At 42.5% G+C, this 23,513-nt stretch overlaps 1 pseudogene; it reads left to right on the top strand.

Annotated features, from left to right (window-relative positions):
• The first annotated feature begins 4,013 nt into the window (after positions 1–4,013).
• LOC102835340 overlaps positions 4,014–23,513 on the top strand; it is a 63,650-nt pseudogene continuing 44,150 nt past the window's right edge.

Raw genomic sequence — 23,513 nt, 5'->3', positions numbered from 1 at the left:
ATTAGAGAGAATTTTAAAGAAAGTTTAAAACTGCATTGGTGAGAAACAGAGCAGGAAATTTGCACCAAGCAATTTTTTCTCATCACAACAATGTACCTGCTTATTCTTCAAGGGTAGCAAGAGCTGTCTTATGAGAATTTCATTGGGAAAGCTTACTCCATTCGCCCTAAAGCCCTGATCTTGTCCCTTCAGACTTCTTTCTGTTCCCAAAACTCAAAGAACATTTAAAAGGGACACAATCTGAGTTCCTTGAGATACAAGAACTGCCATTTTGATGTGGTCTAAATGAAAGAATGCAGAATTCTTTGGGGAAGGTTTAGAAAGACGGAAACACCACTTTCAAAAGTATGCAGACCTAGATGGAGGATATATCAAGAAGTAATAGCTTCAAATGCTGACATTTTTGTTTTATAAGGGCATCTATGATTATGTGGGATCATGATGGCTTCATACAATAAGCACTGGACTGAGAACAAGATCTGCAGTTTGAGCCTACCAGTCGCTCTGCAGGGGAAAGAGAAAGAAGACTTTCTGCTACCACAGAGATTTGAAGACTTGAAAACCCTGTGTAGGGTGTCTATGAGTCAGAACCCACTCGATGGCACTTGGCAACAACAACAATAACAACATGGCTTTGTAGCAATACTTAAAAAAAAAAAAGGTTACATGCTCAGCTGCTAACTAAAAGTCAGCAGTTCAAATCCCCCAGCTGCATTGTAGGAGAAAAGACCTGGAGATCTGCTCTCATAAGGGGGACAGCCCAGGAAACTCTCTGTAGCAGTTCTAGTCTGTCAGATCGGGATGTTATGAGTCTAAACTGATTTTTGTCTGTCAGATCGGGTTGCTATGAGTCTAAACTGATTCTAGTCTGTCAGATCGGGTTGCTATGAGTCTAAACTGATTCCATGGCACACAGCAATAAAAAATATAGCCATAATCACCTGAGCTTTTACAGGGCATTCTGAGCAATTTGAGATGGGGACCATGGTATGGCAGAAAATAGGGACTGGGGATCTGGCTGGAGTTTAGAGGGCATCATCAATGTCATAACCTTATCTTCTGACTCCCACCTTCCCACTGCCCAACCTTACTCCAATTCACCCTAAAGTCCTGATCTTGCCCTTTCAGACTTTTTTTTGCTCCTGAAACTCCTATAACAATTCCTTCAAGGAAGGAAACTGGCCTTGTGATTACAAGTAAATCATCCAGGAACTGTGTCTATGACACACTATCCCTGCTAAATGGGTTTTACAAGCTGTGTTCTTTCCTCTCATGTTGCCTACGAGAATCCATCAATAGGTTTCCTGTGGGGCAGGATTGGCTTTTCCTTCCATTTGACATTTAAATAATTTACACTTGGACACAAATAACACTAATTAGGACTGTGGGGCTTTGGATCCAGGGTTTATGTCTTTCTCGTTTATAAAGTGGGACTCTTGAATAACAACATTAGCTCTTCGGGATCCTAAAATCTCACAAGCTCAGAAACCTAGCAATTAGAATTCTAGAATCTCTGTGACTAGTTCATAGGACCTATGAAGATCAGTGTGATTGTGTGTGTGTGTGTGTGTGAGAGAGAGAGAGAGAGAGAGAGAAAAGGAGGAGGAGGAGGAGGAGGAAGAAGAAGAAAAAGAGTGTGTTTGGGGTGTTGGGAAACAGAAGTGTGACAGAGAATACCAAAGCAACAAAACCAACATGGTTGGGTAAGGTCAACATCCTGTGGAATGACAAAACATTTCCAAAGACTGAAGTGGAAAGAGACCAGAGATAGCCCACCAGTGGAGTTACCTACCCACTTGTCCTGGGGGAGGGAGAGGTCGTTTGGTAGGTACCATCAATGCCAGACTGAAGCTGTATCAAAGAAAGGGTGGTTCAAGGAGGAAACCAGATGAAATTGAACATCTCATTATCCCTTTGACTATCTAGAAATTCTTTGCTGTTGGCACCTAATGTCACAAAACACTTCTGGGGACAAACAAGCTCCTTTGGGGTAAAGATTTAGCTAGGGTTCTGCAGCATTAATAAAAGGCAAAGTAAGTGAGTGAATGTGGATACTCCAAAAGTGCCCATAGCTGCAATTTCGTAGGATTTATTGCCAAAGGGGAAACAATGAATGTTCCTTTGGGAAAATAATGTTTTATTGCAAAAAAGCAAACAAACAGACAAAAATTAAATGCCCTGCATACATAAATTTCTATCAGATGAAAAGGTCAAATAGGAACATGGACTTTGAGGAGTAATAAGTGATTTGATGATGGAAGTAATCTGACCACCTCTAAGTCATGAATGCCTAGTACAATGTTCAAGATAGGGGCAAGTACTGAACACTAACATGCCTTGCATAATTCTATGGGTTATCCAATTTAATCCTCAAAATGACCCTTCTATTCCCTCTGAGAGGTAGCGCAGTGGTTATGAATCGGGTTGCAAACTGCAAGGTCAACAGTTCGAAACTCCCAGCTGTTCTGTGGGAGAAAGATGAGGTTTTCTGCTCCCGTAAAGATTTACAGCCTCGGAAACCCTGTAAAGGGTTGCTATGAGTCGGAACTGACTCTACGGCACACAACAACAACAACAACATTCCCTCTGAAAGTATTTGTACTTATTTTTGAATCTGGTAATTGGGATACTTTAGTCCCTTCCAATAATTTACCTTCATCTTTAAACTATCATCTTTTCTCCTATCTACCACAAGCTCATTAGCTTTTGCAGATCCTAAAGTGTTAAAAGCAATGACATGTCACTGAAAATTAAGGAATGGCTGACCCAAGCCATGGTATTTTAAAATACCTCATATGCATGCAAAAGCTGGACAAAGAATAAAGAAGACTGAAAAATACTGACAGTTTGGAATTTTGGTATTGGGCATGTACCACGGACTGCCAGAAAAATGAACACATCTGTGTTGAAAGAAGAACAACCAGAATGCTCCTTGAAAATGAGAATGGTGACGCTTCATCAGATATATTTTGGACATGTCATTGGAAGGAACCAGTCCATGGGGAAGAACATCATCATGTTTGGTACAACAAAGGATTAGCAAAAACAAAAGAGGAAGACCCTCAGTGAGATAAATTGACATAGTGGCTGCAACAATGGGTTCAAACATAGGAATGAATTGTGAGGCGAGTTCAAGACCGACAGTATTTCCTTCTGTAGCACATAGGGTCCTTATACAACAACACTTAACAACAACAACTCAAGCTCAGGATGGCTCCATTTCTGGGTTTCTTTACAGTGTAATGTGGCCACAGAGATCTTGGATAGGATTTCTTTCATGCTGAGTTGTAGAGTTTCCCAGTGTTCAGAACAAGGCCTAAATTTGATTTTTATTTCCAGTCTATTATCATAATCGCCTTCTTGATTAATGTTATGGACTGAATTATGTGCCAAAAGTATATATGTTAAAATCCTAACCTCTAATACTTGAATGTGACTTTGTTTGTGAGGAGGGTCTTTGAAGATGTGATCGGTTAAGTAGACATGAGCTCATACTGGAGTAGGGTGGGTTCTAAACCAATGTGAGTGATGGCTTTATCAATGAGGAGCTGAGATACAGAGAGATGGAGAGTGAAGATGACCTTGTGAAGAAGCAGAGATTGGGCTGATGTGTTTACAAGTCAAGCAATGTCAAGGACTGCAGTCTGCCAACAGAAGGTAGAAGCATAGAACAGATTCTCCCTCTGAACTCTAAGGAAGAATCAACATAGCTGAACACTGATTTCAGACTCCTTGCCTCCAGAACTGTGAGACAGTCAAGTTCTGTTCTTATAAGCCATCTGTTTTGTGATTCTTTGTTATGGCAGCTCTAGGATATGAATACAGTTAGGCAAACAGAGCTGCTGGCTTCAAACCCACCTGGAATGTAGAAAAGGCATAGCAAAAGAGCTACACTCAGTTGCTTCTTGGAACTGTTGAACATGAAGATTATAAAATTTAAAGAGTATTAAAGGACCTTTGGTCCTTCTATAGTGTGTCAGAGAATAAACTTCTCTCCAATTACTTCAGAACTCATGATCAAGGGTATCTATGCAGAAGACTCCAAGAAAGAGACTGGCTCTCCTGTTGGCAAGTGAGTCTTCCATTGACACAGAGAGTACACTGTAGGAATAACGATTATAATGAGCAGTTATTAAGTGCTTACTACATGCCTGACGCTGATCTAAATCCTGGCATTCATCAACTTCATCCAGGGAGTGCAAATGGTTAAAACGTTATGCTGCAAATTGAAAGGTTGAAGATCCAAGTCCACTCAGAGTCACCTCAGATGACTCTGGTCACCACAAGGTCTAGGGATCTTCTGGAAAAATCAGCCATTGAAAACTCTATGGAGCACAGTTCTACTTTAACACACAGTTTGTTTCTGTATGTGGTTTTCTACCTTGCCACATCTTAGGAGACTGAGGAAGCAAAGGCATAAAGAGGTACAGGAGGTTTGTCCACAGCTCAAGCTAGTGAGATAGTAGACCCAGAATTCAACCCAAGCAGCTTGGCTCCAAAGGGTAGGAGAACATTTTCCCTCTACAATCCATCTTTTCCTTCTATTTTTGACTTCAGAAGATTTGTCCTATCACTTGGAGGATGAGGTTAAATGACTCCAGACAGTGGCTGGAACTTGTCACTTCCTGAGCTTAAAGCTCTTTCATCCTCTAGACTAGCATTGGTATCTCCAGTCAGAGCAGAAAGTAATGCCACTAAGAGCCTGGAAGGTGGGAGATCCATCCATGCCAGACCAGACTCCCTTGTCAGGTTCATCAATTTACAGCAAGAAATATAATTGCAGGGGCATTAAACACTTGCATCCTCTGCCCAGCACTTTTTCCAAGACAAGATAGAGAGAAGAATTATAATCCTCAAGCTCTTTGAGTGGAGGGTTATGTATATATGATAGTTATGTGTATTTGTGTTCTAGGGTTGCCATAGCAAAGTGACTGATAGAAACAGACATGTATTCTCTGACAGCTCTGGAGGCACAGACTCTAAGATTAGGATGTCAGCTGAGTTGATTTCTCCTGAGGGCTCTGTTGTTGTTGTTGTTGTTGTTGTTGTTGTTAGGTGCCATCAAGTCAGCACTGACTCATAGTGATGCACAACAGAACGAAACACTGCCAGACCCTGGGCCAACCTCACAATTGTTGTCACGCTTGAATCCATTGACGCTACCATTTTCCCAATCCATCTCGCTGGGGGTCGTCCTCTTTTTCTCTGACCCTCCACCTCACCAAACATGATCTCCTTCTCCAGTGACTTGTCCTTCCTGACAGTATGTCTGAAGTATGAGAGACGAAGCTTAGCCATCCTGGCCTCCAAGGGGCACTCTGGCTGCACTTCTTCCAACACAGGTCTGAGGACTCTGAGGGAGACTTTGTTCCATGCTTCCTCCCAGTGTCTAATGGCTCCGGGTAATCCTTGGCTTACAGCTCTCCCTCTATGCTCGCATGGCTTTTACCCTCTGTGTGTGGGTCTGTGTCTCTTCTCTTTTACAAGGGCATCACTTACATCGGATTAGGACCCACCCTACTCTGGTGTGTGGCTTCATGTTATGTGATTACATCTTCAAAGACCCTAAAACTGGGGATAAGGACTCCTGTAGATATATATTTTGGGGGGATGCAATTCAATTCATGATAGCAGGTTTAACCACATAGTGCTAAGACAGCTTAAATGATCAGTCTCAAAGGAGAGATCTGTGCCTCAGTTTCATCAGGGTCCCCATCATCTGAACAGGACTTGGGTGACCTTGTCTTCCATGACTGCCCATGTCTACTCTTCCAAGCCTTGCCCACTCGCCTCCTGAAGGACATGTGTCCATTTTTTATATATACTAATACCTTTAAAGACATTGGCTATGGTAGTACCTCCAGTGACATGAAATCTCTCTTTCTTTCTCTTGCCCTGTTCATAAATAATGCATGTTGGGAAGCAGTAAACTACAGCTAAGTAAAGAGAAGTAAACAAAATTCCATAGTCCAAGCCAGAAAAAAAACACTTTTGCCATTTTTGGGGTACTTGTCCTTTAAGTCTTTTCTTTTTATATATTATAAATATATGTAATTTATAAGTTGGGGGCAGGGAATTAGATGGTACCAAATGTTATTTTGCAACCAGGATTTTCACTTAATATATTGAGAACATCTTTTTATAACTGTAGAGCAAACATATTCAGCAGTATCTTTTCATGGTTGTGGAGAATGTACCATAATTGACCTAACTGATACTTTCATTGAATATTTAGGAGATTTCACTTTTTTTTTTTTTTGCTATAGAAACAACAACAACAACACTGCAATGTGCATGTACTTCGCAGTACATGTTGCCTTCAGATAAATTCCCAGAAATGGAATATCTAGGTGAAGAGATATGCATATTCTTATTGAAGGCTGTTAATATGGATCAACAAGTTGTTGTTGTTTTGTTGTTGTTGTTAACTGCCATCAAGTTGATTCAGCTGCATGGTGATCTTATGTACAGTAGACCAAACATTGCCTGGTCTTGTGTCATCCTCACAACACCAGTATGCTAAAATCCATTTTTCAAATCTAGCTGTTGTACCAAATCCATTTCACCAAAGTCTTCCACACTCTCATTGGTCCTGTTTCAACAAATATGATGTGCATCTCTAGCAATTCATCCTTCCTGATGATATGTCCAAAGCAAGTGTTCATTGGATAATATTTTGTTGTGCTCCAAAATGTTTTCATTGGCTAACTTTTGGAAGTCGATCACAAGATTTTTCTTCCTAGTCTATCTTAGTCTGGATATACCACTGATACCTGTCCACAATGGACGACCCTGCTGGTATTTTAAATACCAGTGGCATATCATCCAGTATCAGTACAGCACACAATCCAACATGTTGTTGATGTAAAGTGCTGTCGAGTCAGTTCTGATCCATAGTGACACTATGTTCAATAGAATGAAGCACTGCCCGGTCCTATGCTAGCCTCACAACTGCTGCTACACTTGAGCCCATTGTTGCTGCCACTGTGCCAATCCATCTCATTGAGGGTGTCCCTCTTTTTTGTTGACCCTTCATTTTATTAAGCATGATATCCTTCTCCAGGGACTGGTAGCTCCTAATAGTATGTCCCAAGTATGAGAAATGAAATCTGATCATCTTGGCTTCTAAGGAGCATTCTGGTTGTACTTCTTGCAACACAGATTTGTTTGTTTTTCTGGAAGTCCATGGTACCTTTAATACTCTTCTCCAATACCATAACTCAAATGCATCTATTCTTCTCCGGTCTTCCTTATTCATTGGTCAGCTTTCACATGCATATGAGATTATTGAAAATACCATGGTTTGGGTCAGGCGCACTGATAGCTTTGCTCTTGACCACTTTAAAGAGGTCTTGTGCAGATTTGTTTAATACCATGTTGTTGTTGTTCTTAGGTGCCATTGAATCAGCACCGACTCATGGCAGAACGAAATACTGCCCGTTCCTGGGTCAACGTCACTACCATTGCCACGCTTGAGTTCATCAATGATGCCACTTGGCCAATCCATCTTGTTTGGGGTCTTTCTCTTTTTCTCCGACTCTCCATCTTACCAAACATGATAGCCTTCTCCAGCGACTGGTCCCTCCTGACAATATGTCTGAAGTATGAGAGATGAAGTTTAGCCATCTTGGCCTCTAAGGAGCACTCTGGCTGCACTTTTCCCAAAATGGATCTATTGGTTCTTTTGGCAGCCCATAGCACTTTCAATATTCTCCTCCAACACCATAACTCAAAAGCATCAATTCTTCTACGGTCTTCCTTATTCACTGTCCAGCTTTCGCATGCATATGAAGTTATTGAAAATACCATGGCTTGGGTCAGGCGCACCTTAGTCCTCAAGCTGACATCTTTGCTCTTCAATACTTTAAAAAGGTCTTGTGCAGCAGATTTGCCTAATGCAATACGTCATTTGATTTCTTGACTGCTGCTTCCGTGAGTGTTGATAGTTGATCCAAGAAGAATGAAGTCCTTGACAACTTCAATCTTTTCTCTGTTAATAAGAATGTTGTTTATTGGTCCAGTGGTGAGGATTTTTGTTTTCTTGACATTGAGATGTAATCCATACTGAAGGCTGTGTGCTCTTTGATCTTCATGGGTAAATGTTTTAAGTCCTCTTCACTTTCAGCAAGCAAGGTTGTATAATCTGCATATTGCAGGTTGTTAATGATTCTTCCACCAATCCTGATGCCACATTTTTCTTCATATAACCCAGCTTGTACCTGGACCAAGAAGCAGTTGTTCGAAGAGAACATGGGCACACTGAATGGTTTAAAATTAAGAAAGGTATGTGACAAGGTTGTATTCTTTCACCATACTTATTCAACCTGCATGCTGAGCAAATAATCCGAGAAGCTGGGTTTAATACCATACATCATTGATTTCTTGACTGCTGCTTCCATGAGTGTTGATGATGGATCCAAACAAAGTGAAATATTTTACAGCTTCAATCTTTTCTCCATTGATCATGTTGTTATTTAATGGTCCAATGGTGAGGATTTTTGTTTACATTGATCTTCATCGTAAGTATTTTAAGTCTCTTTGCTTTCAACAAGCAAGGCTGTGCCATCTGCATATCATAGGTTGTTAATGAGTCATCCTCAAATCTTGATTCCATGTTCTTCTTCATATAATCCAACTTCTCGGATTATTTGTTAAGTATATAGATTTAAATAAGTGGTGAAAGAATACAACTCTGGCACACACTTTTCCTAATTTTAAACTATTCAGTGCTCGCTTGTTCTGTTCTTGGTCTATGTACAGGTTCCTCATAAGCACAATTAAGTGTTATGGAATACTCATTCTCCACAATGTTGTCCATAGCTTGTCATAATCTACATAATTGAAAGTGTTTGCATAGTCACTAAAACACAACTAAATATCTTCCTGGTATTCTCAGCTTTAAGCCATGATCCATCTAATATCAGCAATGATATCCCTCGTTTCATGTCCTTGTCTGAATCCAACTTGAACCTCTGGAAATTTTCTGTCAATGTACTGTTGCAGTTGTTTAAAAACTATCTTTAGCAAAATTTTACTTGCATGTGGTATTAATGATATTGTCTGATGATTTCTGCATTCTGTTGGGTCACCTCTCTTTGAAATGGGCAGAAATATGGATCTCTTGCAGTCAGTTGGCCAAGTAGCTATCTTCAAGATTTCTTGGCACAGATCAGTGAGTGCCTCCAGTACTGCATCAGTTTGTTGATGTTGTTGTTGTTAAATTCCATTGAGTCGGTTCCAACCCATAGCGACCGTATCAAGGGTTTCTGAGGAGTGGCTTGAAACATCAATTTTGAGGCTCAAACCAACTTTGCCATACAGCCCATTAACCCACAGTGCTACATCAGCTTGTTGATGGTAGCCCATAAAACCAACCTGCTATTAAGTGCCATCGAGTTGGTTTGGACTCATAATGAGCCTGTATAGGGTTTCCAAGGAGTGGCTGGTGAAACTGAGCCACTGATCTTGTGATTCAAACTGACCTTGCAGTTCCGTGCACAGAGCCACACTGGGACTCCCAACGCAGTAGCCCATAAAATGTTAAAAAAAAACAAAACAAAAACAATTCACTCTCTCCTCAACAGTTTGTAAGAATTTAAGTCCTCCCTTTCCCTTACTTTTGCCAACACTGAATATTAATGTTCTTTCCATCTTAGCCATTCTTAGTGAGAAAATGGTGTGGGGTTCTACTTTCTTGTTTAAATAATTTTTTTCACATTTGTTGAGCCTCTGCATTTCTTCCTTTGTCAATTCTTGTTATTGGTGTCCTCATATTCTTCTTGTGTATTCATAGCACCTCTGTTTATATAGAGGATATCAGCTCAGTACCTAACATCTGTTTGGCACACTTTTGCCCTTGGTTTATATTCCTTTTGTCTCCTATGATGGTTTGATGCATCTTAGTACAGTGTGATTTTATAGTTTAACTCTCAGAGGGTGATCTGTTTGCCAAGTTCTGGGAGAAGGTCACTTAGTGAGTGCCCATAACAGAGGAAAACAAGGAATCCCCCTAATCAACTTGCCCACTGGGCTTCAACATTTTATTGACTAACCCAGCCCATCCTCAGCCCATTTCCTTACCAGTATAACCTGCCTGAGCTTGTTATTAAGATATTGACTCTCAGCTCCTTCTCTGCTCTGCTGTGTGGTTATGCTGTGGCTGGGACCCCAACCACAATTCTTTCTGTCAGAAGTGAGAAGAATGGACGTGCTCCTTCCTGTCTACTCACTGTCCCTGAGGGTCTTGCTCCAGGGGAGCTCTTCACCCCAACAGTAGTAACAAGTCCTTTCTGGGCAGTAGTTGGATCTAATTTTCAGTGTTCCCATCACTTGCTGGAACAGCTTCACTCAGCCACATCTCCTCTTGCCCCCCTCCCCAGACACCAACACCAGCTGAGTGGCTTCTCTGCCTCATAGGTCTGAGTTTCAGTCTCTTTCCTTTGGCCCCCAGTCCTGGGGTGGCACTGCATGCTACAGTTGCTGCCTCATGATACCTTGAAATGCTCTCTCTTTTTCAGTTTTCCAGTTAGCCAAGTGTTCTTTATATATATCTATATCTACATCTCTCTCTCTCCCTCTAGATAGATAGATAGATAGATAGATAGATAGATAGATAGATAGATAGATATGTAGAGACAGATAGATAGGTAGATAGATAGATAGATAGATAGATAGATAGATAGATAGATAGAGGCTTTTATTTGCTAAAAACTGGACAAAATACAACATGGGGTTACTATGTTTATTTAAAGATTTCATCACGCTCTTAATGAACAATTCTTTATGTTAAATTCTCTCTGTTCAAATAACTGGGATGGTATCTGTCTCTGAGCTGGACCCTGGTTGATACAATAAATATAGCTTGATTATATTTATTGCGTTAGTGTGGGATTTACAGAATCTGTGTTGCAGACCTAATTCTGTCATTAGTATACAAAGTGATCAAGTAAGAAATTCCCTACATTGTCCTCTCTTTCTCTTGCTACTTTTCCCATCCTCTTAGATGGCAAAGTTTAATCAGCTGGATTTCTCCCAGAAAATAATCATAATCAACCCGAGTGTTCCTTAGAGGCAAGGATGGTGAGGCTTGCTTAATTGCGCCATCATCAGGAAAGTACAATCATTAGAAATGAACATGTTTGGTCAAGTGTTGTTGTTGTTAAGAGCCGGCAAGTCAATTCTGACTCTTAGCAACGCTGTATAGGGTTTTGAAGGAGTGACAGGTAGGATTTAACAGTTGTGGTTCAAACTGACCTTGTAGTCCAGTGCTTTATCCTACAGTGTCACACCAGGACTCCTTGGTAAAATTGTTGTTAAGTGCCGTTGAGTCACTGAATTTGAACCATTGACCTTGCGGTCCAGTGCTTATCTGATGGTAAATGTGGGAAACTCTCAATGAAACAGACTGACACGTAGCTGTAACAATGGACGCAAGTTCACCAATGATCATGAACATGACTCAGGCCCAACTATGGCTTTGTTCTTCCACCTAGGCTCCCCATGAGTCAGTGCGCCAACTCAACAGAACAATTGCAGCAAAGAGTTTATATCCTCACAACAGCCCTTCAAAAATAGTTACTAGCAATACCCCCCATTTTATAAACTAAAAAAAATGGATACCCAGGGAGGTTAAAAGCTTTTCCCAAAGGCATACAGCTGTAGGTGGCAGGGCCAGAAGTCAACCGCAGATAAGTTGGCTCCAGTCTTAGTAGTAACCCTCTCAGCTGGTGGTGTGAGAAGAGAGCCAGGCTTTGCATAAACTTCAGAGGAGCAGGGCATTGTAGAGGCAGGAATGGGAGAGAAAAACAACTTCTGCTGGAGAGGACACAGGAAGCAGGGACCTTAGGAGAGAACAAGAAAGTTCAGGGAACTATATTCCTTACCTAGGGCTGTCGTAAAAAAACATAACAAACTGAGTGGCATAAGACAACAAAAATGTTTTCTCTCACAGTTCTAGAGGCTACAAGTCCAAAGTCAAGGTGTGGGCATGGGCGTGCTCTCTGAAGACTTTGAAGGAAGAGCCTTCCTTGCCTTTTCTTGACGTCTAGTGCTCTGGTAGCGTAGTGGTTACGAATCGGGCTGCGAACCTTAAGGTCAGCGGTTCGAAACTACCAGCCGCTCCGTGGGAGAAAGATGAGGCTTTCTACTCCCGGAAAGATTTACACCCTCGGAAACCCTGTACAGGGTCACTATGGGTCGGAACTGACTCGATGGCACTTAACAACAACAACAAGTGATTCCAGGTGCTCCTTGGTTTGTAGATGTTGTGGTTGTTAAGTGCTATTGAATCAGTTCGACTCATTTCGAAACTGTGTAGGGTCATCCCTCCAATCTCTTCACCTTCACGTGGCTTCTTCCTTGTGTGTTTCTTCTCCTCTTTGATAAGGACACCTCTCAGATTGGATTTGGGCCCTCTCTACTCCAGTATCACCTCATCTTAGCTAATGACATCTGCCAAGACCCTGTTTCCAAATAAGGTCATATTCTGAGGTTCCGGGAAGAACATTCTTCATTCAGTCTGATACCGGACCATTCAGAAGAGCCAAGAGGGTTAGCTGTTGCTGGGTCATAAGTTCCTGAAGGCTCAGGGAAAGGACCTGGAATACAATTAGGAGGTGTACGGTGGCCAGGAAGGGAAGCCCTGGGACCCTGGGTTTCTGGCAGTGGTGGGCTGAACCCAATGGTCTCTTGGGGACAGTTCTAGCAGACCCTATGCCCCAGGCTGCTGATCTCTCATCTGGTCTTGGTAGTTCAGGGCCACATGGGCAGTGAAGAGGGTCTTGGGGCTCATTCTCTTAGGTGGCATTATCTAGGCTTTCTCTCTAGAATAAAAGGAAAGGCAACCTCCCTCAAGAACATCACAGTGGACATAAGCATCCTGAGCAGAGTAAAAGCAGGGTCTGTAGCCAAGGGCACAGCTCTGAGGTTTGTGCCTTCTGCTTATTAATCTGTTCACTTTTCTCTGGTAATCAGCAATTCTAAGACTGGAGAATGAACTTATGCCTGTTTTGGGGTCCCAGAAGACAAGGCATCCTGCCTCAGTGGGAGTTGGGGAACAGGAACCCTTGAGGGTACCAAGGAAGTCAGGGGATGCAGAGAATTTCTGGGGCAACTAGAGGACCAACTAGACAGAAAGCTGCCCATTGGTGTGACTGGAAGGAAGAAACAGGGCTGGGGGTCACATTCCCAGGCAGCCTCCAGATGGAAGAGGCCCCAGTGGGCTTGGATGACTTATCATTAAGTGAATGCATTCAGTTCTTCCCACCAAGCCTCAGTCCCATCACTTGAATGACCCTAGGTCTATCTTCCCCATAGTATCATACTAAGACATACATTCACTACTTCCTCTGTCATTTTCAAGAAACTATCAATTCTAAGGAATCAAATTATGCAACAGCAAGAAAGAATAGTTTTGTCAAAACCACATTCTGAAGAGAGACAAAATCTCACACTGACCCCAAGGGAATATGCCTTGGAAACTAGAAACAGAGCCCCCATGGGATCTGGGTAGGTCCCTGCCAATGCAGACTGGAGAGAATTCACAGAACAAGAGGAACCCACTCTGGCCTCCAGCTCTCTCTCATTTCTGCTGGCTCCCACAACTTGAATCAGCACCCCAGGCCCCCAAGCCTAGCCTTCCTCATCTTCACCCACCATCCCTCCCCTCCTAGTCCCTTCTCAGAGGACACTTTATTCCAGAGCCCATTCATAGGACCCGTCTCTCCAGACCTTTTCCTAGGAGCAAGGCTTCATCCTCACAGGACAGCCTTCTTAGTGATGTCTGATTGTTTCTCACCAGGTCTTCCTCTCCCTTGGCTGAGATACCTTCCTTTTTTATCTCCCAGTTCTGATCCACCCTCAGACCCAGGACCATCCTAACCCAAAGCAGAAGGGGTTCACAGGCTAGAGTAGTCCCTCTTCCTCCTCAAGCCTCTGTTTTCCTGTTGATTCTGAGAGCCAAGGCCCACATGTGCCTGACAGCTGACTTTCTATGTCCCACCCATGCCACTGGACAGTGAATAAGGAAGACCGTAGAAGAATTGATGCCTTTGAGTTATGGTGTTGGAGGAAAATATTGAAAGTGCCATGGGCCGCCAAAAGAACCAATAGATCCGTTTTGGAAGAAGTGCAGCCAGAGTGCTCTTTAGAGACCAAGATGGCCAAGTTTTGTCTCTCATACTTTGGACATATTGTCAGGAGGGATCAGTTGCTGGAGAAAGGTAACATGTTTGGTAAGGGAAAAAGAGGAAGACCCCCAGTGAGATGGATTGACCAGGTGGCAGCATCAATGGACTCAAGCGTGGCAATGTTAGTGAGGTTGGCCCAGGATTGGGCAGTGTTTCATTCTGCTGTGCATAAGGTCACTATGTGTCGGTACCGACTCAATGGCACCTAACAACAACAACAACAACCCATGCCACAGTCTCTGTCCTAAAATGCTCAAGATAGAGGGCTGCCTTGGAGTCCCTGGCGTTCCCGGGCTTCAACCTTTGCTGACAGGCTACCTGCCTTCTCTGTCACTGGCACTGATCTGGTGTGGGGTCACCCCTCTCCTCACGTCATGAGTGAACTGGCTTTGGTTCCTTCTCTAACTCTCTCAGAGGAACCCTGCTGGAATGGCTTCTCCAGGCCCTTACATCAGGCTAGTTGCTTCATCTGTCTGCCTAGCTCAGACTCTTAACAGGGCTTTATCTGCCTCATGACTCCAAACCACATGGTTCAGTTCTTGGTATCTTTGTCACCACCCTGGCTAACCCTCAAAAAATAGCAGGTGGTTTCGGGGTTCAGGGGCTTGGGCCTCCTCTGTGGTTCCCTGTTTGGGGCTCAGGACACCTCTTCTGATGAGATGTGTGTTGGACATGTTTCTAACCTTGAAAGAGCTAGAGGTCCAGGGTGCAGCTGTTAAGATGGTCCACTTTTTTTGGTGAGGAAGGAGGTGAAAATGTTTCTAAGGAAGGGACTTGGAATCACAAAGGCTGAAACCACAAACTAGTTATCCAATCCCAAAATGCCATGCCAGCTCCTCCTCTCTGCTGTCACTGCCAGGGAAACCAATTCCTTTGCACACACACAGAAAAGCCACTTTGTGTGTGTATGGGGGCCAGGGGGAACTTAGTGCTGGATGAAGACAATTCCTCAGCCTGCTTCTGTCCCCCACCCCCAACCCCACTCCAGCTACATAAGGAAACACCTGGTGAACACTCTTCATGTCCCTTTGTGTTCCAATAATGTTTTCACCAAATCTGGTGATCCTAGCCTTCAAATATTCCTTGGATCCACTCACTTGTCTCTTCCATTGTCAGCACCCAAGTCTCAGCCAGGACCATCTCCCATGGGGGTGACTGCCTCCCTACCCTAGTCTGTTCTCAGCACCAAGATTGGAGCTGGGAGTCCCTGGGTGGTACAAATGCTTAAGAGTTGACTACTAGCTCTGGTAGCATAGTGGTTACGAATCGGGCTGCTAACCTCAGGGTCAGAAGTTCGAAACTATCAGCTGTTCTGTGGGAGAAAGATGAGGCTTTCTGCTCCCATAAAGATTTACAGCCTCAGAAACCCTACATAGGGTCGCTATGAGTCAGAACTGATTCCACAGCACATAATCACCAACCACCACCACCACTAGCCAGAAGCTTGGCATTTCAAACCCACCCAGGGCTACCTTGGGAGATAGTACCTTCCAAAAGTTCTCTGGAACACTTCTACTCTGACTGAACATGTGGGGTCACCAATGGTAACAAACACCAATAAGCAGAGTGATGTGAGTCTGAAGAGACCAGGAAGGAAAGGTGGGTGTCTAAGAAGTAGTCTTGATGTGGCACTTTAGGATAAGCACTGGACTGCTAATTGCAAGGTCCTTGGAAACCTTATACAGGGTCTCTATGAGCTGGAATTGCCTCTTAGTACTTAACAACAATAACAAGTAGATAGTGTGCCAACCAATAATAACAAGTAGATGGTATGGACAGTCAACAACAGAGCCCAGAGTCATTTTGTAAAAAACAAATCTGATCGTATCACTTTCCTGGTTAATTTTCTCAGGACTTCTCAGTGCCCATAAGATAAAGTCCAAATCCCTACCATGGTCTAAAGGTCCCAGGATCTGCCTGTCACTATCTCCTGTAAACCCATTCTTCTGTCTTCCCTCTCTGGTTCCATCCTGGCTCCTTCCAGTTCTTCAAAAGCATCACATTTTCTCATTTCAGAATCTCTTATCAGACTCTCTTTCCTCTAACTTTTCCTTCAACCAACTCCTGCCCATCTACTTCAAGTCTTGTCTTAAGTGAAACATCTCTGGCTCACCTTCCAGAAACATCCAGAGCCCATTAGGCAGACCTATACTTGCCATGGTAACCCTGGTATGGTGCTGGACTGCTAACCCCAAGGTCAGAGGTTTAAATTCACCAGCCACTCCTTGGAAACCCTATACAGGGTCTTTATGAACCAACTCAACCACACTTAACAACAACACTGCTGGCTGCCATAACACTTAAACTTTTGCAAAACTTTATATAAGATTCATCACCCTTTGGCTTGTTAGTTGTCTGTGTTCTGGACAAAGCTTTGAGCTTCAGAAAGACAAGAGCTGTGCCTGGTTTGTTTGTTGTCCTGTTCTCCATGCCTTGCACAGTGCCCAGGACATAGGCAGAGTTTAATAGATTTCTTTGGTTATAGTGGCATTAGTCTGCAATATTATCATTATTATTTGCAGAAGAAATATGAAAATGGAGGCTACCAGTGTTGATTTTTTGGCTTTCTAACATCAGGGATCATTTCTGGATGGTCCTCTAAGCTTTTCCCTCATGTTTATTACACACAGTTGGAAAATGATTGCAGTATTCCCAGACATTGAATGCATATTCAAGGATGGGAAGAGGAGGAAGAAGGAAAGGGCACCAAATCATTTTCTTTCCAACAATGTAGCCCTCCTTCTTCATTCTGGTGAAAAAATGGGTCACCTGCCCTTCCTTAGGCCAATCCGTGTCCAAGCTGAATGAGGCTTCCAAAATTGTTTCATTAAATCACACCTCTTCTTCTGGGCTGCCATAGAGACCTGCCTTCTCTGAGTCCAGGGGATCTCTCTAGCCACCTGGAAAATGAGTTCTGTTAGAAGAGATAAAACCAAGAGAAGAAGAGTATATAAGTTTTCTATTGCTAAGTAATAAATTAGTTCAGAGCTTAGCAGTTTAAAACAGCAGATATTATCTTACAGTTTCTGTGGCTCAAGAATCTAGGAGTGGCTTAGTTGGGAGGGGGGTTCTGATTCAGAGTGACTCATGAGATTTTAGTAAAGCTCTTGGCTGGGTTGCAGTTATCTAAAGGCTAGATTGGGTCATAGGATCAGCTTCCAAGATAACTCACGTGTTTGATGGCAGAAGTTTTAGTTCTTTGCCATGTTGGTCTCTCCATGGGGTTGCTTGTGACATGGAAGCTGGATTCTCCAGAGGGAGAGATCAGAGAGAAAGAGACCAACATGGAACCACAGTATCTTTTATAACTTAATACCAGAAGTGACATGTCATCTTTTGCTGCATTCTATTGGCAACCCAGACCAACTCTAGCACAGTGTGGGAGGGCTTTTCACAGAGGTGTGAGTTCTAGGAGGAAGGAAACACTGGAGACAGTCTTGGAGGTATCTCCTCAGAACCATAGAGTAGACAACAGTACATGTTTGCTGAATTGAACTGAGATAAAATCAAAGAACTGAAAACAAGTGTTACTACTTTGAGCTTGAAGAGAAAGAAGTAAGAAAACTTACGATAGTTCCATGTACACTATTTGCTGCAGATGTTCCATGGGTAATTTCATTGACTTTCCCTAATGCCTCTATGAAAAGTAGTGGTGATGTGTGCATTGAAACAAAGAGGAAGGATCAATAGTTGGAATGCGTGGACTTGATGATAGAAACGATGCTGATCGAATTTTATAAGACCAATGATTTATTCATTGCAAATACCTTTTTTAAACAACAGAAAAGATGACTACACACATGAATCTCACCAAATGGAATACATAGAAATCAAGTTGACTACATCTATGGAAAAAGATGGTAGAAAAACTCCATATCATCAGTCAAAACAAAGCCAGGGGCAGACTGTGCAACAGATCATCCATTGCTCACATGCAAATTCACACTGAAATTGAAGTTGGCCCCTTCTGACAATATGTCCAAAGCATGAGAGATGAAGTCTGGCCATCCTGGCTTCCAGGGAGCATTCTGGCTGTACTTCTTCCAACACAGATTGATTTGCTATTTTGGTAGTCCATAGTACTTTTAATATTCTCTGCAGCACTTTAGCTCAAATTCATCAATTCTTCAGTTGTCTTCCTTATTCACTGTTCAACTTTCATGTGCATATGAGGTTATTGAAGATACCATGACTTGCATTAGGCACATCTTAGTCTTCAAACTGACATCTTTTCTTGTAAACAACTTCAATATTTTCTCCATTTATATGCTGTTACTGTTGTTAGCTGCCCTCAAGTCAGTACCAATTCACAGAGACCCTATGCACAACAGAATGAAACACTGACTGGTCCTGTGCCAATCTCACAATTGTTGCTACATGTGAGCCCATCGCTGCTGCTACTGTGCCAATCCATCTTGTCGGGGTCCTCCACTTTACCAAACATGATCTCCTTCTCCAGGGACTGGTCCCTCCTGATAATATATCTGAAGCACAAGATGTGAAGTCTGTCCATCCTGCCTTCTAAGGAGCACTCTGGCTGTACTTCTTCCAACACAGATTGGTTTGTTCTTTTGGAAGCCCATGGTACTTTTAATATTCTCCTCCCAACTCCATAGATCAAATGCATTAATTCTTCTATGGTCTTCTTTTTTCACTGTCCAGCTTTTGCATGCATATTAGGCTATAGAAAATAACATGGCTTGCATCAGGCCTCAAAATGACATCTTTGCTCTTCAAGTCTTTAAAAAGGTCTTGTGCAGCAAATTTGCCTAATGTAATATGTTGTTTGATTTCTTGACTGCTGCTTCCCATGAGTGTTGAATGGTTGATCTGAACAAAATGAAATCCTTGATAACGTCAATATTGTCTCCATTTATATGGATGTTGTTTATTGGTCCAGTGGTGAGAATTTTTGCTTTCTTTACATAGAGGTACAACCCATACTGAAGGCTGTGTTCTTTGATCTTCAGCAGTAAGTACTTGAAAGCCTCTCCACTTTCAGCAAGCAAGGTTGTATCATCAAGGTTGTTAAATGAGTCTCCTCCAATCCTCACACCATGTTTTTCTTCATATAATCCAGCTTCTCAGATTGTTTGCTTGACATACAGATTGAATAAGTATGATGAAAGAATACAACCCCAGAGGACATCTTTCCTAATTTTAAACAATTCAGTGTTCCTTTGTTCTATTCAAACAACTGCCTCTTGGTCTATGTACAGGTTCTTCATGAGCACAATGAAGTGTTTTGGAATATTGATTCTCTTCAATGTTGTCCATAGCTTGTCATGATCCACACAATTGAAAGCCTTTGCATAGTCAATAAAGTTCAGGTAAATATCCATTTATATGGATGTTATTTATTAGTCCAGTGGAGAGGATTTTGTTTTCTTCACATTGAGGTGTAACCCAGGTGGATCTTGGCTGAAAGTAGAGTATACCAAAATTATATTTATCTGTGTTTCATTAACTATGCAAAGGCTTTGAACTGTGTGTGTTATGATAAACTCGGGATAGAATTATGAAGAATGGGTATTCCGAACTAAAGAATTTATGGAAATTGAGCAAGTTTTGAGTAAAAATTGTTCTTAGCTGGCATGTCCCTTCCCTAATGTTGGCAGCCCTGCATTAACCTCTAAAGTCTCTCTGCTGTCAGGTTGATTTCAACTTGTAGTGACTCTATATGGAGTTTCTGACAGTGTAAATCTTTACGGGAGCAGACAGCCTCATCTTTTTCCCAAGGAGCAACAGATGGGTTTGAACTATCAAGCTTGGGCTAACATATAGAACCACTAATTTTTGGAAAAAAGAGGGGTGGAAAATTTAGCAATCTGTGACTTTCCAACGACTGAAAACCACTTGGAGAACTCATAGGTGAGGCGGATGGATATGCTTAATAGCATTTTATTTTAAAAAATCCATGTCTTGGGGGATTCCTTGATAAACAACCTGTGATGATTTGTGGCGGCGGGACAAGGAAATGATACATGCACTAGAGAGAGGGTAGACACACGTTGACATGGGTGACAGGGAAGGCAATATACAACCAGAGGGAGGCTGACAGGAAACACAGGGAGGAATGCAGTGGTTGAAGTGAATAGAAGCAAATGCTGTTAACTGTTGGTGCATGGAGGGGATTACAACCATAAAATGAAGCAAAGTATATGATTTTTTTGAATATAAAACTGAAGATCTGCTCTGTAAACCTTCACTCAATTCACAATAGAAAGTTTAAATTAAAAAAATCCATGTCTTGTAGAATGTTGTAAGAATTGAAGGACACAGAAGATATTTCTGGGTAGGGAACTAGGGCAAGTTTCATGAAGAAGACAGCTTTTGAACGAGTTTGAAGGATTGATAGAATCTATAGCTATACTATCTTTCCATCTATAAATTTATCTACTCATCTATTTGTATATCCAATATTTTGAATAGAAAATACAGTCACAAATGAAACTAATCACTAATTATTGTCATTACTGAGTTGTTAAGTGCCATCAAGTAGGATCCAATTCATAGCAGCACTCTATAGTGTTTCCAAGGAGCAGCTGGTGGGTTAACAGTTCAGTGCTTATCCTACAGGTTACAACAGGACAGAATGATATTTGGTGAGAATTCTCACTTTGATCCCTTGTAAGGCTCCTTCCCACCAAGATAAAATTTTAAAGTAAAATCTTATTTAAAATTATATTGTTATTTGTAAGTGCCATCAAGTCAGTTCTGACTCATAGCGACTGTATAGGGCTTCTGAGGAGCAGCTGGTGGGTTTGAACTGTCAACCTTGTGGGTTACAGTCCAGTGCTGATCCTACAGAGACACACCAGGATTATAAGGTTTGGATTAATGGTCAGATAGAGAGTGGTAGAACCCTAAGATCATGGCTCTTAGTATAGAAATGAACCCACTTCTATGGTTCAATTTTCAGTCAACAATTGTTGTTAGGTGCCATTGAGTTACTTCCAACTCATAGAGACCCTATGAACAAAAGAATGAAACTGCCCAATCCTGCATCATCTTCAAAATTTTCACTACATTTGAGCCCATTGCTGCCGCAACTTTGTCACTCCATCTTGTTGGGGGTCTTCCTCTTTTTAACTAACCCTCCAGTTTACCAAGCATGGTGTCCTCCAGAGACTGTCCTCCTGATAACATGTCCAAGGAATGAGAGATGAAGTCTCATCATCTGGGCTCCTAAGGAACATTCTGGTTGTACTTCTTACAACACAGATTGGTTTGTTCTTCTGGCAGTCCATGGTACTTTCAATATTCGTCTCCAACACCATAACTCACATGCATCAATTCTTCTATGGTCATTGTTATTCATTATCCATTTTTCAGATACATATGTGGCTATTCAAAATACCATGGCTTGGGTCAGGTGCACCTTAGTTCTCAAACTGACAGCTTTCCTCTGGAACACTTTAAAGAGGTTTTGTGCAGCATATTTGCCTAATGCAATACGTCTTTTGATTTGTTGATTGCTATTTCCATGTTGATAGTATCCAAGTGAAATGAAATATTTCTAATTTCAATCTTTTCTCCATTTATCATGATGTTATTCACTGGTCCACTGTGAAGATTGTTGATTTCTTTACACTGACATGTAATCTATACTGAAGGATTTAGTCTTTGATCTTCATCAGCTAATATTTTAAGTCCTTTTGCTTCCATATCATCTGTCTACCTCAAGTTGTCAATGAGTCTTCCTCCAATCCTGATGCTACATTCTTCTTCATTTCATCAAATCTCTCAAATTATTTGCTCAACATACAGATTGAATAAGTAGGGTGAAAGGCTGAAACTCTGGTGTATACCTTTCCTGATTTTAAGCCATTCAGTAACCTCTAATCAAACAGCTGCCTACTAATCTGTGTACAGGTTCCTCAGGAGCACAATTAAGTGTTCTGGAATATCCATTTTTTTGCAATATCATACATTGTTGTTGTTGTTGTTGTTGTTATGTGCCATTGAGTCGATTCTGACCCATAGCAACCCTGTATAGGGTTTCCAAGGAGCAGCTGGTGAGCTTGAACCACTGACCTTGCAGTTCAAACTACTTGCAGTCTGACACATTAGCCCACAGCGCCACACCAGGACTCCAATATCATACATAGTTTGTCATAATCTACACAATCAAAAGTCTTTGCATAGAAGGGGCTAATTTTCCCAACTCCAGGAATTTGTGGTGGAGAGGGCAAACCACAGTGGCTTTCCTGGCACCCCAATGCTCGCAGGTACAAGCTGGTGAAACCCCAACACATCAACTCCGAGGAAGATCAGGAGGAACAACAGCTGCAGCAGCTGACCCCAGAGTTGGCAGATGTGGCTCCTGAGGCATGAGTGGAGGGAAGCCGGGTGCTGTGATGGACCACCCAGGGCCTGATGATGAAGTCAAAGGGAACAAAGTATCAGCCAAGTGGCTTCACCATGAGAACACTCATGTGTGTGAGAAGTACTGGGCAGAGTTCTTTAGCATCTCTGAGTTCTTAGAACATAAGAAAAATTGCACTAAACACCTACCTATGCTCATCATGAATGTCGGCGAGGGGTCGGTGCCTCCTGAAGACTTCTCCGGGACTGTGCTGAGCCACCAGCCACTTAGTCCAAGCATTAAGGACTGTTACATGGAGAATGGTGGCAGCTCATGGGACCTGAAAGAGAAGTCAAGGTCGGAGTCTGTAGTTTACATAAAGACAGAGACCCCCTTGCCACCCACTCTGCAGGACATACGCTACTTACCCAAAGGCAAAGTCACCAACACTAATGTGACTTTACAAGTGCTATGGGGCACCAAAGTGGCAGTGAACCAAAGGAGTGCCAAGACACTGCCGGCCCATCTGCCCAGTGCCAACAGTACCCCGTGGGTCCTTGAACAGATCCTGTGTCTGCAACAGCAGCAGCGCCAGCAGATCCGTATCCAGGTGAACATGTGGGCCTCCCACGCCCTCCACTCTGGTGTGGGGGGCCCCGACACCCTGAAGACGTTAGGCAGCCACGTGTCCCAGCAGGTTTCTGCTGCTGGGGCTTTGCTCAGTCAGAAAGCTGGAGCCAGCCTCTGTCTCTAGATTCCTTGAAACAAGCCAAGCTACCTCATGCCAACATCCCATCCACTACCAGCTCTGTCTCCCAGGGGCTCACACCCTTTGCCTTGAAGCCCTGTGAGACTAGTGTGCTCCCCAACGTCATGTCATGCCTTCCAAGTGCTTTGCTACCTCAGGCTTCAGGCTCTGTCCTCTTCCAGAGCCCTTTCTCCACAGTGACATTGGACCCATCCAAGAAAGGGATAGGGAAGCCACCAAACATCTCTGCAGTGGATGTCAAAGCTAAAGA

The sequence above is a fragment of the Chrysochloris asiatica genome, unplaced genomic scaffold (genome assembly GCF_000296735.1).
Source record: "Chrysochloris asiatica unplaced genomic scaffold, ChrAsi1.0 scaffold00076, whole genome shotgun sequence".
Classification (NCBI taxonomy): Eukaryota; Metazoa; Chordata; class Mammalia; order Afrosoricida; family Chrysochloridae; genus Chrysochloris; species Chrysochloris asiatica.
Note: the sequence above shows the minus strand (reverse complement) of the source record. Positions and strands in the feature narration are given on the sequence as shown.